This window comes from Episyrphus balteatus, chromosome 3 (assembly GCF_945859705.1).
Source record: "Episyrphus balteatus chromosome 3, idEpiBalt1.1, whole genome shotgun sequence".
NCBI classification, from domain to species: domain Eukaryota; kingdom Metazoa; phylum Arthropoda; class Insecta; order Diptera; family Syrphidae; genus Episyrphus; species Episyrphus balteatus.
The window spans coordinates 37,213,745-37,229,483 of record NC_079136.1 but is presented as its reverse complement, the minus strand read 5'-3'; the positions used below and the strand labels follow the sequence as shown (position 1 = coordinate 37,229,483).

General features: G+C 30.1%; 1 protein-coding gene and 1 non-coding gene across 3 annotated transcripts in view; one reads left to right on the top strand and one right to left on the bottom strand.

Annotated features, from left to right (window-relative positions):
* The window catches only part of LOC129913862 (polypyrimidine tract-binding protein 3), a 525,860-nt gene that overhangs the window by 33,570 nt on the left and 476,551 nt on the right, over positions 1-15,739 (top strand). The window lies entirely within an intron of this gene.
* Positions 1,800-1,872, bottom strand: Trnak-uuu (transfer RNA lysine (anticodon UUU)). Its single transcript has one exon. It is a non-coding gene; the product is annotated as a tRNA-Lys (tRNA).

Below are 15,739 nucleotides of genomic sequence, written 5' to 3'. Positions count from 1 at the left end.
ACATATCTCAAAAATCTAGAAAAATCTCATGTCCGCTTGTCGCGATTTCAAGGTCAAATCGCGAAATGGAGATTTTCAAAATTAGCAAAAATAGGCTATGGTATTATATACACATATGATACATGATTTCAAGGTATTTTTTAATGCTGATTCCAAAAAATCTAAAATCAAGACAATCTGACGTCTCTGGAAAAAGTTATACCTGTTTTTCATCTGTCAACTCATATTATTATAACAGTTGCTAACTTACTGCCGAAAACCCCTTAAAAGTTATGGTAGATGAACCAAATTTTGCATGAAGATTTTAGAATCCATCATTATTAAAAATCAAAACAATCCATTACAAAAAATATATATACCTACGAAATAATGGTATTTTTTGAAGGAGGGGCAAATTTTAGGATATGCACTAAAGAAGCTTCTTGTTCATCTTTGGGATAAGTGGTAATAGGCTAATTTTTTCATTTTAATCTTTGTTTGGATATTCTTTAACTACCCTCAAAAATATAAAAAAATCTCATGTCCGCAAGTCCTAATTTTCCTGGTTTGAAGATAAGGTGCAGATTTTAAAAAATTGAAAAACAACACTTCAGATATTTGTGTCAGATCAACATGAATAAGGTGCATTACTTTTCAGGGATGTTCAGGTTGACTTATTGTGAGTTTTTTTGAATAAGTGTTAAAAAATACCCTTAAATCATGTCGCTTATGTTGGTATACATATACAAATTTAAACTTTTCTTGCTAATTTTTTTAAGTCTGCACCTAACTTAGTTTAACCTCCAAAATTAGGACTTGCGGACATGAGATTTTTTTAGATTTTTGAGGGTAGTTAAAGAATATCCAAACAAAGATTAAAATGAAAAAATTAGCCTATTACCACTTATCCCTAAGATGAACAAGAAGCTTCTTTAGTGCATATCCTAAAATTTGCCCCTCCTTCAAAAAATACCATTATTTCGTAGGTATATATATTTTTTGTAATGGATTGTTTTGATTTTTAATAATGATGGATTCTAAAATCTTCATGCAAAATTTGGTTCATCTACCATAACTTTTAAGGGTTTTTCGGCAGTAAGTTTGCAACTGTTATAATAATATGAGTTGACAGATGAAAAACAGGTATAACTTTTTCCAGAGACGTCAGATTGTCTTGATTTTAGATTTTTTGGAATCAGCATTAAAAAATACCTTGAAATCATGTATTATATGTGTATATAATACCATAGCCTATTTTTGCTTATTTTGAAAATCTCCATTTCGCGATTTGACCTTGAAACCGCGACAAGCGGACTTGAGATTTTTCTAGACTTTTGAGATATGTTATAGAATGGCAAAAGGAAGATATTGAGCAAAAAAAATTTCTACTAACATTCATTCCGAGGTTAAACCCTTATTTGACTGGATTATTTGTTATTATTTTGTGTTTTTTCCTGGGGTTTTTTGTTACTAGATGGTCATTATTTTATTATTTCTAGTAGTTATTTTCGAGGACGCAAAGAAAGTATTTAATTACGGTGAAGTGGGTAGTAGAAATAGTTGATATTTGAATTCGATAACAAAAGAAACAAAAACAAATGGCAAAATTAATTTATGTTACGACATGAGTGGGTCAGTAAGTTTAAATTCAAAATTGTGGTAGTTTGAAGAGGACTTTAGGAATAGAATACAATGTATTTTAAAATTATCATTTTTTTAATTTATTTTTATCTAGAAACAAGTTTTTTTTAATGCTTTATTTCATTTCATTTTCGTTCTATACATAATTGGTATTAATAAAAAAATAAAAAATATATGAACGCCCGAGCAGGGACTTGAACCCTGGACCGTTGGATTAAAAGTCCAACGCTCTACCAACTGAGCTACCCGGGCAACTGAAATATTATGAATGTCAAAAGTATTTTTTTTTTTGTATCTTTTTCAATAGTGAATTTCACCACATTGTCCAGTTTGATTTTACATTTATTTTTTTGTAAGTGAAAAAAAAAATTTATTTAGATATCAAGGTATAGACAAGATCTAAAAAACATTAGGGAGAATATTTGAACGCTGCGGTGTTTATTTTTTTCTTTCCCGTGATAATTTTTGATTTCGAGGCAATTTTTTTGATTATGAGTGATATAAACATAGTATTTTATTGATTATTTTTTTATGAAGAAAACAATAATAAACTAAAAAAAAAAACATTTCCAAGTTTATTAAAACACTCATACATTTTATGATACTTGAGAAAACCTGCACCAGGTAAAATGTTAAGAAAATGTAAATTTTTTTTGATTGAGCCTTCAAAGGCTATAGGAATAATAAGGCTGTTTTTTAAGATAGTAAATTTTTATTTAAAATGCAGGTAAAAAGTTTTTGAAATGCTCTCCTTGATTTTGTATGCTTGAACTTTAATGAATTATCTTCTTAACAGGTAAAAACACTGAATTTGGTTGAAAATTGACGAATTTTTACTGTAGCTGAAGATTTAATAAAATATTTTTCACGACAAATTAAAAAGAAAATATGCGATTTTACTCAATCATTTACATTTTACAATCCGTATTAATTCTTAAGTACCTTCAGTATTTTTAATAAATAATCATTTCTATAAAAAAAAAAACAAAACCGACTTCCAAGGATCAGAATTGGGTTTTATGGTTTTTCTAAGTTTCTATGGCCAGAACTGAACGAAATTGAAATGGGACTACACTGCAGGCACCAGCTTTCCAATACAAAAAGAATTATCAAAATTGGTGCACTCAAAAAAAAACAAAAAAAAATTACAGACGAATTGAATACCTCCTCCTTTTTGGAAGTTGGTAAAAAGTTGGTTGTAGTCACTCATAAAAACGTCTCGGTTTTTTATAGAAGCACTTAAGTAGCCGTAATATTAAATTTTTCAAAAAACCCATTTATGTGAAAAATTTATTTTTTTTGAAAATTTTTTTTTTAATTTGTTAAGAGTGATGTAGCAACCCTTTATTGAAAAAAATTGCAAAAGAAGAATTAAGAATCAAAACAGTTTATTTGATTATCCAAATTTGTTCTTTTGAAAAGAATGAAAAGTTCGATATTATAACTTAAATTTAATTTCAGAGTAACAATAGCATATAGTATATGAATTAACCGTGTTTTGCAACCTAAATCTGAGAAATCTGCATTTTGAAAATAAAAAGAGTTGGTTTTGTATATATCAGCAATAAATAATTTCCCTCAATCTTGCACAACATAATTCTATTATGTATTTAAAAAATAAAATTAGAGTTATGAAGTCTAGTTTTTCATTTCTTTCCTAAAAACAACCTTTCATCTTGGATATTTGTATAATTTCTTTTGGTTCTTGGTAACCATATCAACCATTGGCGTACGTTGAGTTGTCAGGCCCCGGGGCAAAGGGGCCCCTTTGATATAGAAAATAAGAACAAATAAAAAAGTACGTATACGCCCACTTATTTTTTTTTTTGGGCCCATTTGTTGGTCGCTAAAATTATATAAGTAATATTTTTTGGGGCCCCAAGATAATATGTAATTTTTCTTTCAAAAAAGCATTTTATTTTTTTGGGACCCCTTAGGTAATGTTTTTTTTTTTAGATGAAATATTATGGCTACCAATTCACTGAAAAATATAATTTGTCTCTCTTGTGTCCGAAGTGATTCATGTCAAGTATCTTATCTTTTTGCTTCGATTCTTTTTAACCAGTTGTCTTCTCTACATTGTCTCCTCACGGGGCCCTGGCGTGTTGGGGGCCCCGGGGCACAGCCCCACTTGCCCCAATGGGTGTGTACGCCCCTTATATCAACTGCAACATGTAAACTTTATTTGCGTAAAAAATAAGACCATAGTGTCAAATTTTACTAGAATACAGTTAATTTTAACAGTTTTTCACAAAAATAAATAAGGAAAAACCAAAATTCACACGTACCTCACATGAACACACAATTTTTTAAGAGTGGTAGTATACGTTGCAGTTCCATTAAGCATTATAAAATACTTTAAAATAAAGTGCCATATCGGCATATAACATGAACATAAGATTTGTATTTTGATCAACCGTCTTATTCCGTCTTATTCTTTCACATGATGGAATACAAAAAAATCCAATAAATAAATACAAATAAAGTGAACGTTGACAACGTTCAATTTATGTGATTTACAACTTTGGCTTAGGTGTCAACAAACCCAAATTTATATGAAATAACATTTGTACTCAATACTTGAGCAACAACATCATTATTTTTGTCTTCAGTGTTAATAAATAAACAGTTAAACAAAATCCTATCAAATACGAATCAAATATTTTACAAAATTTTTTTAGCTCCGTAAATTTTTAAAATAGTACAAGAATAAAAAAGAAAAGTAAATAATAGCCCAGTCATTTTAGTCATTTTTAAGCCCAATCTGCGGAAAAATTCCTACTGGGCTGAATTTTGGTATACAGCTTAATGACGGCTTTGTTATGAAGATGTGCAAAATCGACATTGATATCGTGTCCGCGTTAAGAGTTATAGGGGTCAAAAGGTCACAAAAACTGGTGTTTCACGATTTTCAGCAAAACGGTAAGTCTTATCAAAAAATTTTCAATGCAAGAATTGTAGACCAGATTATTATATATAAAAAGTGTCATGACACTTTTTTTCCTAAGACCCACCGTTTCTTAGGTATAACGATTCAAAAAGTTGAAGTTTAGTTGTAATCGTCATAATCCTATTCCTGAAAAAAAAAACTCCTAACTGAAAAGTTCCTGAAATTTAATTATTTTTTTAGCTTGAATTTCGTTCCTCAACTGTTAAGAATATGGGGAAACCAAACAAAAATGGAAATTTTCGCCATTTTTCCGATTGGGGCCCTTCTCCCGAAACCATTTCCCTGGGGAATTTTTGTTTAGAATATGTCTGAAAATATACAGGGTGTGCAATAGAGAATGGACAACTCTAAAACGGCTTATAGCTACACTTATGATTGTTCTAAAAACAGATAGAAAAAAGTTCTATCGCAAAGAGTTCATAAAATATGGACTTTTTTTAGTTCAGTGTATTTTAAATTTTATCATCTTATGTTTTCGTTCACTACAACCACGAATGAATGAATTTTATTTATTTCTTTTTTTTATAATTTTCTACAATAATTGTATGAGTACATAAATGCTTAAAAAACTGCACAGCTATTGCACATTTTTGTAAAAAAAATTTTGAAATCTGTTTTTTGATGCAAAATGTAAAAAAAGTATTTTATGAAAAATTTTAAACACCTGTGGTATAAAATAAATCTATAGAAACCTAGGTGGCCAACTTTCTTAAAAATATTCTGGTATAAGGAGTGCAGTGCTTTATAAATTATAATGGCTGAAATACTTAACCACCAACTTATCTTCAAAATCTATGGAGAAATTTGCCATTTGCAAGCATTTCAGTTCAATATCTTGGTGTTTGGAGTTCTTAGGGAAAATCTTTAACATTAAACAAGGTAATATTTCAAAATATTCCTTAAATAATTTCGTAATCTAAAACTCCCCAATTGATTTCAATATCGTACCTATATAATAAAAACGATTATTATGAAAAGACCACCTGTGTGGTAGGTACACTGGTAACTCTGGGGTGGCACAATATTGTTTCGTAAGGAAATAACACGAAAACAACAACCTGCTGTGATAGTTTCATCACACAAAAACACTAAACAATCAACAGGATATTGATTTACTTTATTTTTTTTTATATATATTTTTTGTTGTCCGTATCGCTTCTCTGTTTATATATCGTTCGTCCTTTACAAATTTTTTTTGTATAGCTTTCTATTTTTATTGCTTTGCTGCTGGTTCAGTTGAAAACAAATCGATTTGTCGATTCCAATAATGATATCGTACGTTTTGCTAGATTTTTGTTTTTTTTCAAATTCAATTTTATTTCAATTTTATTATCATAGACAGAAAAAAATAAAGATTTTTTTATCGGCATTCGCAATGGAAGAAAAAAATATTCTAACAATTTGAAATTGAAGTGCAGTTATTGGCAAATGTACTGAGAAATATGTTACATGTGCAGGCCTAACAGATCATGTCTAAAATAAAGATATTTTTTTTGTTTGTTGGCCATTATCTCAGAAACTACTGAACCAATTTACTTGAAACAAGCTTTTTAATGTTCCTTACTATTATTAGAGTTCTTTAGGGTATTCTGTTTTGATAGTTTTACTCAGATTTTGGACTTCCAAAGATTTAAGTTAAATTTCAGAGTTTGTTACGATATTTTCAAAATTACAAGAAGAAGAAAAAATCATGAAATTCATAGAAAACATGACAAGGCTCAACTTTAACACGTAAAATCTGTCAGTACATATATTTTTTTCCTCAGGATAAAGGACACCCCAAACTAATCTTGTTAGTAGCCCTAACAAAACTGACCCAATATACATTATCGGGAATTATCTGCATAATTTAATGCTTGACACACATATACACACAAACATATGTGTGCCTTTAGGCTCATAACAGTTAACAATGTTAATATAGTGCTAATAGTGACATTACCGAATGACAATCAACAACAATTTATGCGCCTATCCGAGTGAAAAATTACCCACAATCCCGAATATACAATTTATATATATTGAATTTATACGATTATCCTGGCGGAATTTGGATTGGGGACATATCATCATCATCATCATTACTATTTGAACACACGCAACATTTGTTTACCACGCCAATTTACTCCACAAAAAAAAAAAGGTAAAAATAAAAGGAACACTCTTCGAAATAAATAAAATAAAAGAAAAATTCCTAGGCACGAAAATTTAGAGAGACACACAGAAAAGAAGACCTCACAGATCCCAGACCAAAGCAAAAGGTCCTTCTTCGCAGTTCTTTCCCTTTCCAATGTGTATAGTGTTCGAATAGTTTATAGTGACATTTTGAATTACCACGTAACATGCGAACTGAATGTATTGTATAGGTAAGTTGTTGCGCATTTTTGTTGTCTTTTTGTGTGTTGTTCCAATAAATTTTGGAATTATAAAGCTGGCAATTTAGTATAATCGCACTGTGGATATGGTTATTATTGACTTAAGTTTGTCAATAAAAATATCAAATTATATACTTAATCAACTTGTAAACTGTGTGTGTAGACTTAAATTATTACACTAGGAAATGGGTGAAATTTTTTATAAGGGTAGGGCACTGGTGGAATTTTGTTAAGGCTTAAGAAAAAAGTTATCGATGTATATTTATGGGTGAAAATCATCGAAAAATGGATTTAAGACTAGAGCTTTCTGAAGCTGTGAATCAGATCTCATGTTGAAGGTTCTGAAAAGATAGTGGAATTTGAGGATTAATATGAAATACCTAAAGTCGGAACAACATAAAGATGCACTGAGCGTCACCAACTTCGTAAATCTTCTTACCCCAAAAGTGGATCCCGCAATTCCGTCTGTCTGTCCGTCTGTATGTACCTCGAGCTACAGCCTAAACTACATAAGCGATTTTCTTTAAACTTGGTTTAATCAGGTTTGGGTAGGTGAAATAGACATTTTTTTTAGCACCAAAACAAAGGTACATACCTGTCTTCTAAAGGATATAGAAAAAATACTTTTTTTTCGAAAACAACTCTATTGATTTTGATTGAAATTTGCGTGTATAGTACAATATATAAAGGCCAAATTTGTAAATAATAAAATGCACGACTGGGTCGCACGAACTTTCTCTTAGAGTTAAAGTTGCTTAAATTTTTAAGACTTTTTATATAGAAATTTGGAAAATGTAGGTACCTACTATATAGGTAAAAAAAAAATAAAATTAGTTTTTTAAGAAAATAGAATAAAATCTGAAATCAAATTGCCCTCCAAAACAAGTATGCAATTTTGATTGATATATTAACATGCATTTTTAGAAAAAAAATTTTCAAAATCGTTAAGCCGTTTTTTAAAAATCTAATTTTTTATAAATAATTTTTTTTGGAAAAAAAGTTTTAAAATAATATTGGTATGCCATTTTGTAAAAATCACTAATCAACATCTAAAAAAAAAATTTGAAAAAATTCAATGTCCCGTTTTCGAAAATTTGATTTTTGAAAAAATAATTTTCAACATTTTTTTAAAAATCCAAAAATTATTTTTTTTGAAATTTTGTTTTTGGTTTATATTTAAATTATATAAATGCTTCTTCACAAAAAGTTTCATTGAAATCGAATAAGCTCTTTCAGAGATAATCGGATTTGAAAAAAACGGTTCTATGGCAGGTACCGTTAATAATGATTTTCAAAAAAAAAATTTTTTATTGAAAGATAGACCTTGTCTTAAAACTAACATTCGAATTTTTTAAACAAAATCGTTACAGCCGTTTTTGAGAAATTTCAATTTTACTAAAATCGGTATATGACAAGTACCGTTATTTTTGGTCCAAAAAAATTAATTCCAAAAACCAATCTGGAGAGGCGCCAAATAATGCTACATACCAAGTTTGACATCAATCGGTTCATCCGTTTAAGCTGTAGCTTCGTTTACAGACAGACAGACTGACAGACGGACAGACGGACGGACTTCCGGGACCCACTTTTTTGGCATTCTCTACCATCGTAATGTCATGGAAAAATGTTATCTAAACTTTTTTTTTTTTGTACGAATGCATAACTTGATAGTACCTAGTATATCGCAAGTAAAAAAAAAATTGTACCTACCGTTATTAAAGGTGTCCAGGTACCTGCCATAGAATGGCTTTATTGATTTATGAATTTCTCGTAAACAAGCCAATTTCAACCTATTTTTTCTGTACCGAAACATTAAAATATGGTTGTACAAAAAATTTTGAAAATTTAAAACAACACATTTTTGGATTTTTTTTTTTTTTTAAATCAATTTTTTGAAAACGGATTTTGACGAAATTTCGTTTTTATGTGTTGAATAATATTTTCATTAAAATAGCATGCCTACCAACTTTTTTTTTCATGTTAGAAGATTTTTATATATAAAAAATTATTTAAAAAAAAAAACGGCTATACCTAACGATTTTCTAATTTTATTTTTCTAAAAATTCCTTTTTATGTAAGAAATCAAATAGCATACTTGGTTTTGTGTTAAAAATCATTTAAAAGGGTGTTTACAAAATTATAAAAACAGATTTTTTTTTTTGTACATTGCTTTTAAAATGCTTTAAAATAATCAAATTTTAAATTCTTCCTACACTGAGGGAAAAAAAAATTGAAGTTGAAACGTCGTTGTTTCAAAGTTGAACTACTTTGATTTATGTGACTTTAAGGCTGAGTAGACCACGTAAAAATCGGGTTATCGTTTACAAATCGGTGAATAACTTTTACATTTTTAAAGATAATTGAATGAAATAAATTTTATTATTTAGATAATAAACAAAGCTAAATATCTTCATCCCCACAATTTCCAAATTTGTGCACTTGTAATTAAGAGAGAACAAAACATGATAAAATTTTCGTTCTTTTAGAACGACCTGAAAGACATTGGTTTGTTTCTTAGTTAGACTAAAATTTTTATTTTTTTTATTTCTATTTTGGATTGAGGTTGAATCAAACTACGGAGTAAAACTATTTTGAAAAACTAAAAATGTATTTTTCATAGAAAAAAATTAATCGAAACTGAAGCTATTTTTCCTTATGTTACAATGTTTGAACATGTATAACTTCTGCAATTATTGATAAAATTCATCGAAATAAAAAGAAACAAGTACCTCAACTCAAATACTAACACATTGATTAGTTTAAGAAATTTATATTAAGTTTTAAGGTCTTAAACAACAAAAAAACACTAAAAAGTCATTTTTTCTTAACTTTAAAAAAAAAAGTGGTTTAATTTATTTGTTTTTCAAAGTATGATTTTGATTTTTATTTTATTTAAAAGCTTAGTTTATGGACTATGGAGTAAAACTATGTTGGAAAATATTATTTTGTAACCCTCCAATCGCTTTTTAAGTAGTCCCAAAAACAATAAACTGTACTATGAAACCAGAATTTTTAGATTTTTTGTTATATTTTTTTTTATTTTTTTTCATTATTTTTTCTATCAATATCAAGTTAGAAAATAAGAATTGCTATAATAGTTTTCTTACAATTAATTTTTGAAAAAGAGCCTACTTTCCATTTTTTCCTCAGAAATTCATGGAATGCGTATGTATTGGAATTTGTAGTTCAAACAAATTCCGCTGGCGCTAGTTGTATCTCTCTCTTTATTATCTTCTATTTTGTTTCTACATGATCTCTCGCACTCGCTCTGTCGAGTGGTTGTTTGGTGGTATAAAGAATAAGATGAACTTAGGTATCTGCATTCTACATATTGTTTGTACATAGGTTTTTCCATAAAAAAGGATTGGCGCCAGGCTAAGTGCATGCAAAGTGTTGTTGTATTTTTTTCGCGAAAATGAGAGGATACAGGAAATGGATCTCTCGCACGTTTGCAATGTATGGTATCTGGTGTTGCGTGGTAGGTATATGGAATAGGATAAACGAGTTTTTTTTTGTATTCTTGTTTTTTTTTTTTTAAACTGGTTTATTTATCTCTTTCATAAATTTATGATGTTGCATGTTAGGTATTCTTCTGAGCAACTGTATGGATATATTTTTTTCTATGAAAACAAAATTTGGAAAGACAGGCAGTCTGTTGCGCAAAGCAAAACCGCAATATACACTTGCAAGGCTTGCAACCCTTTTTTTTGCTATTTCCTTGATGCTGATTTGTTTTTTCTACCTAAATAGACTTTAATTTTATGACTTTGGTTCTCTAGAAAGGGAAAGAGAATGCAAATAAAGATACCGAGAGAGAACTGAGTTGAGATGACGTTGAACGTGAGAGATGTATGGCGAAGAAAGGTCACTAATACACACAAACTCATTTACATGAAGTCTGAGTTCGTCATTCGGGGACACCCACTCTTAAGATACAAAACCATCAAAAATTAACCTATTTTACACGTTGATTTTAAAATGTCCATCTTCAACGCAAAATCATTCCGAATAATATTTAAATCAATGTGGTTTTCATTGATTTCACGTTGTTTTATGGTGGCTTTTCCCTCAGTGTAATTTCGTTCAATAAAAAGCTTTAATATTAGAGTTATTATTCCCATAAGAGCAAGTACGTGCGACAATTTTACCAATAAAAGTTTTCTTAAAAACTCATTATAAAAATGTGTTATAAATTGTTAAAATTTGACAGACGACTTTTGTCAGAAATTTTTTTTTTATAAAAAATTGTAAACTTTTTGTTATGTTGAAAATAAAAACATTTTACTAAGTTCTGAATTTGATGATTTCTCAATCAACCAGTCTTTCACATGGGATCTTTCCTACGTCCTACCAAAACGCTTATCCTAAAAATCTGGACCTAGCCGTCTCTCCGTCTGAAAGTCTATTTTTTAAGGCTTTCTTTAGAAAACCAGTTTTGTATTATGCATATTTCCTTTCAACTTGCTTTTATATTGTCGGATTAAAAATAAGTTTCGTTTTACCTGATATCTCCACTTAAAAAACATTAAAGTAGGTACCTACTTATTATCTTTGTTGTAAAAATGAACAAAAGTACATTGTCCACCATCCATCTGTTGATTTATTTAAAACCTCTCACTTAGGTACAATTTAAGCTGCAAATGGACACCCTCCTTACGTCTACGTTAGGGCTCTCATATTGCTCTGACCAAAAATTTATGCGATGTGATTTTCCGCTCAATTTTTTTAATAAGCTTTTAAACAAAAAATATGCCACTTTTAATACCCAAACCATCAGTTCACCTGGTTTATGTTTGCTTTGTCATATTTATTTCCAATGAAAATCTTTATTGTAATTGCCAACAAAATATAATATGCCACGAAATCCTTATCCATTTTTTTTCCTACAACTGCTGGCTGTAATGGTAATAAGTGACGATCTCGTTTATCTTAAACCAAACCAAACGAGAGCAACGAGCATCCTAAAAAAAAGCCGAACATCGAAATCAATTCATCTCAACTGAATTTCCAATTTTACAGCCGCTTAAGTCGTTCACTCAAATTGAAGCACATACTTTATTTATGATGCTTCAATAAAATGGGCTTCAGTGCTGAAGAAAAAGAAGAGAAGGGTCCTTCCTCTTTCAGGTAAATGCCTAGTTAAATGCTTTGAAATTCCCCCCTTTTTTTTGTGGAAAAAAAACGAGAAGATTGTTTTAACTATACGAGTGCATTTTTTTGTGATGTCTCATTTTTACCTAGCGCACCTAGTTACACGCTCCCCATTTGTTGCTCTTGAATAAAAAAAAAAAAAAAAAAAATTCATCCCCACCCTTGAAAAGGGAAAAAGTCGAACAAGATGTTGAAGAAAGAAAAACAAGTGACGCGAATATATGTTTGTGTACACATGCACACGTCGGTCGTCCTGTCAAAATATACGAGCGCACTAAAGTGGTTAAGTATACAAAAAAAAAAAAAAATTGCAACATTAGACTCACGACTCACCCTAATATTGCCCAGCCCACGTTCTCTCTCACATAACAACCCTAAATAGGATTCCTTGTGTTTAGAGAGGAGGGATACGTCATGATATCTCTATGGAACCTGCCAGGAGTATGGGGGATGAGATGAGATTTGCTTAAAGATTTATCGTCGAAAAGCTGTGCACACATTTTACACAAATGAAGGCATAGGCATCCAGGACCATCAGGACCGAAAACGGATAGCAACAGGAACAGAAGCAACAGCGTTAAACTGTAAAATTCTCGGCAAAAGCATTTTCCGTTTAAACAGAGAGACAATTCGGGAATAGGAGAGAGCCGCCGCCACATCCTAAAGTCCTTTTTTAACCTGTTGCCTTCGAAAGCTGAACGAAAATGGATGAACATTTTTGCTCAACGACCGGAGTGAGTGAGTGAGTGCCAAGAAGAACTGGGGCAGTCCATAAAATAGGCAAAATGCCAAGTTGTCTATTTATGTGTGTAAAATATAAAGCTGTCGGAAGATACGAACAACATTCCAGAAGCAAAAGCAACAACAACACTGCCTCTCATCAAAAAGAATAAATGGCATCAGAGCTTAGGATTATAGGGTCCAGGTGGAACTTTAAGGGAAAATTTAGATGAAATCATTCATAATTTTTAAAGCAACTGTGCTGTTAGAAGCTTTAATTTTGTGAAAAAATTCTTGAAATATACCTAAATGAAAAGGGTAAAGTTTGAGGGTGAAACAGGGTGGAAGAAATGGGTTAAGATAAAGAAGGTTTGTACAAAAAATATCATTGGCTATATCTTGATATTTTTTAGCTAAAATTAAACACATATTTAAATCGACAGAAAACTATTTACATTCTCACAGGAATGGTTGAAAGTGTATAGGTCACTAGGTCTTTGTTTTTATAACTTCATCACGTCACAGCTTCCGGTATACTGATGAGAATTCAAAGTTGGTAGATATATTAATAATTGCTTACTCCCGATTCATTTAGGATCCCTCTTCCTGCCTAAAACGCTGACTCCTTGCATCTTTTGCCATCTCTAGTGTGTTGCCTCCACTTGTCTTAGTGGATCTGGTGTCTTATTTGTCTTTTGAATCTAGGAATTTGGGATTCGGAGACCATCTTAGCTGAAGCATTTTCGCCAGTTTGTTCGATTTGGACGAGCAAATGAAGTCTGAGTGCTGTTGTAGCTTATCGAACCTTATCTACGTTTTGTGTCATCTCTTTGAAGAACCAGGTTAATGGATAGCCTGTACTCAGTTTTTTCAATGGCTTAATCCGAGAGATCGCAGAACTTCTCCTTAAAAGCTTCTTCAATGTTTTCGATCGTTAACATGTTCACCATATAAAAAAATTTTTTTCAAGAAAATTACATTGATATGGTAAGTATCATTCTAAACCCAAACGATCGCTTGTTGGCTGAAGTATTTAATTCGGTTTTCTCCTATAAAATCGGAAGGATACCATCCAGTTGAAAGGGTTTCTGAGTATTTTCGTTGACGGATACAATATTTGCGATGCATTCTGAAACTTTAATTCAAAAATTTATTTAAAAAGTTGAATGGCGCCCAACGTGAAGTCCTATAAACTCATATATTAGTTGATTATTACCATAAGATTACAAAATTCTCAACATTATTACGTTTTAGTTCATAATTTGCTTTGATATGTAATTTGAATATTTTCTTATAACTTTAAATATGAAACATTTAATTGGAATGTCTTAAGTGAATATAATTTCCTATAATTCAACAATTTTAATTCAAAAAGCAGATTCAGGGATAAAATAAAATGCACGACTGGGTCGCACGAACTTGCTCTTAGATTTCAAGTTGTTTAAATTTTTAAGACTTTTTATATATAAATTTGTTAAATGTAGGTACAAAAAAACATAAAACTCGTTTTTTTTTTAAATAAAACAAAATCTGAAATCAAATCGCCCCACAAAACAAGTAAACAGTTTTGATTGATATAGGTATTGAGATGCATTTTTAGAAAAATATTTCAAAATCGTTAGATTTTGTGCCATTTTGTAGAAATTACTAATAAACATCTTAAACCAAAATTTCAAAAAAAAAAAAAAACAATGTCCCGTTTTCGAAAATTTCATTTTTCAAAAAAAAATTAAATTTTTTTTTTTTTTTAAATCCAAAAATAATTTTTTTTCAAAATTTTATTTTTGCTTTATAGGTATTTGAGTTATACAGGGTGTCCCAAAAGTAATGGATCAAACGAAATATGCTGATAGGCCAACTTTAGGGCTCTCAGAATTTGATAACTTGTTCATCCCAAATCTTTACGGTTTTCGATTTAATGCAGTTTTTGGAAATTTCGATAAATCCCGACTTTGCAACAGTATTTTGCTTCCTCCGCTCATAACTGATTTTTGTTTTTTACAATTCTTTCACTAAAACATTACCTAATAATAAGAAATAATTAATTAATCAAAATATTTTTTATTTCATTCGCCATTTTGCTGCAAATGAATTAACAGTTCCATGTTTTATGAAAACTCAATTTCTCACTTTTATTTCAAAGCAACACCCTGAAAAAAATTTTTATGGTGTGACCCTGGTTTATTATTTTTAAAACTTGCCGTATTATTGCAGATTTCAAAAATGTATACAAGTTTCCGAAGAGGAAATTATAACGAAAGATATTACTATTTGAATGCAAAAAAACAGAGGTTTTCAGAGCAAAATAACAAAGAAAAATCGAAAAATTTATTCAAACAGAAATAAACAAACAACAGTCGAGAAAATTTGTTTATTTTTCTTTGTTATTTTTCTCTGAAAGACCCTGTTTTGTTGCTTTTAAATTGTAATATCTTTAGTTCTAACTTCAACTTTGGAAACTTTTATACATTTTTGAAAACTGCAATAACACGGCAAGTTTTCAAAAAAATAAACCAGTATCACACCATACAAATTTTTTTCAGGGTGTTGCTTTGAAATAAAAGTAAGAAATTGAGTTTTTATAAAACATGGAACTGTTAATTAATTTGCAGCAAAATGGCGAATGAAATAAAAAATATTTTGATTAATTAATTATCTCTCAATATTAGGCAATGTTTTAGTGAAAGAATTGAAAAAAAACAAAAATCAATTATGAGCGGAGGAAGCAAAATACTGTTGCAAAGTCGGTGTTAATCGAAATTTCACAAAAACTGCATTAAATCGAAAGCCATAAAGATTTGGGATGAACAAGTTACCAAATTCTGAGAGCCCTACAGTTGCCCTATCAGCATATTTCGTTTGATCCATTACTTTTGGGACACCCTGTATAAGTGCTTCTTCACAAAAAGTTTCGTTGAAATCG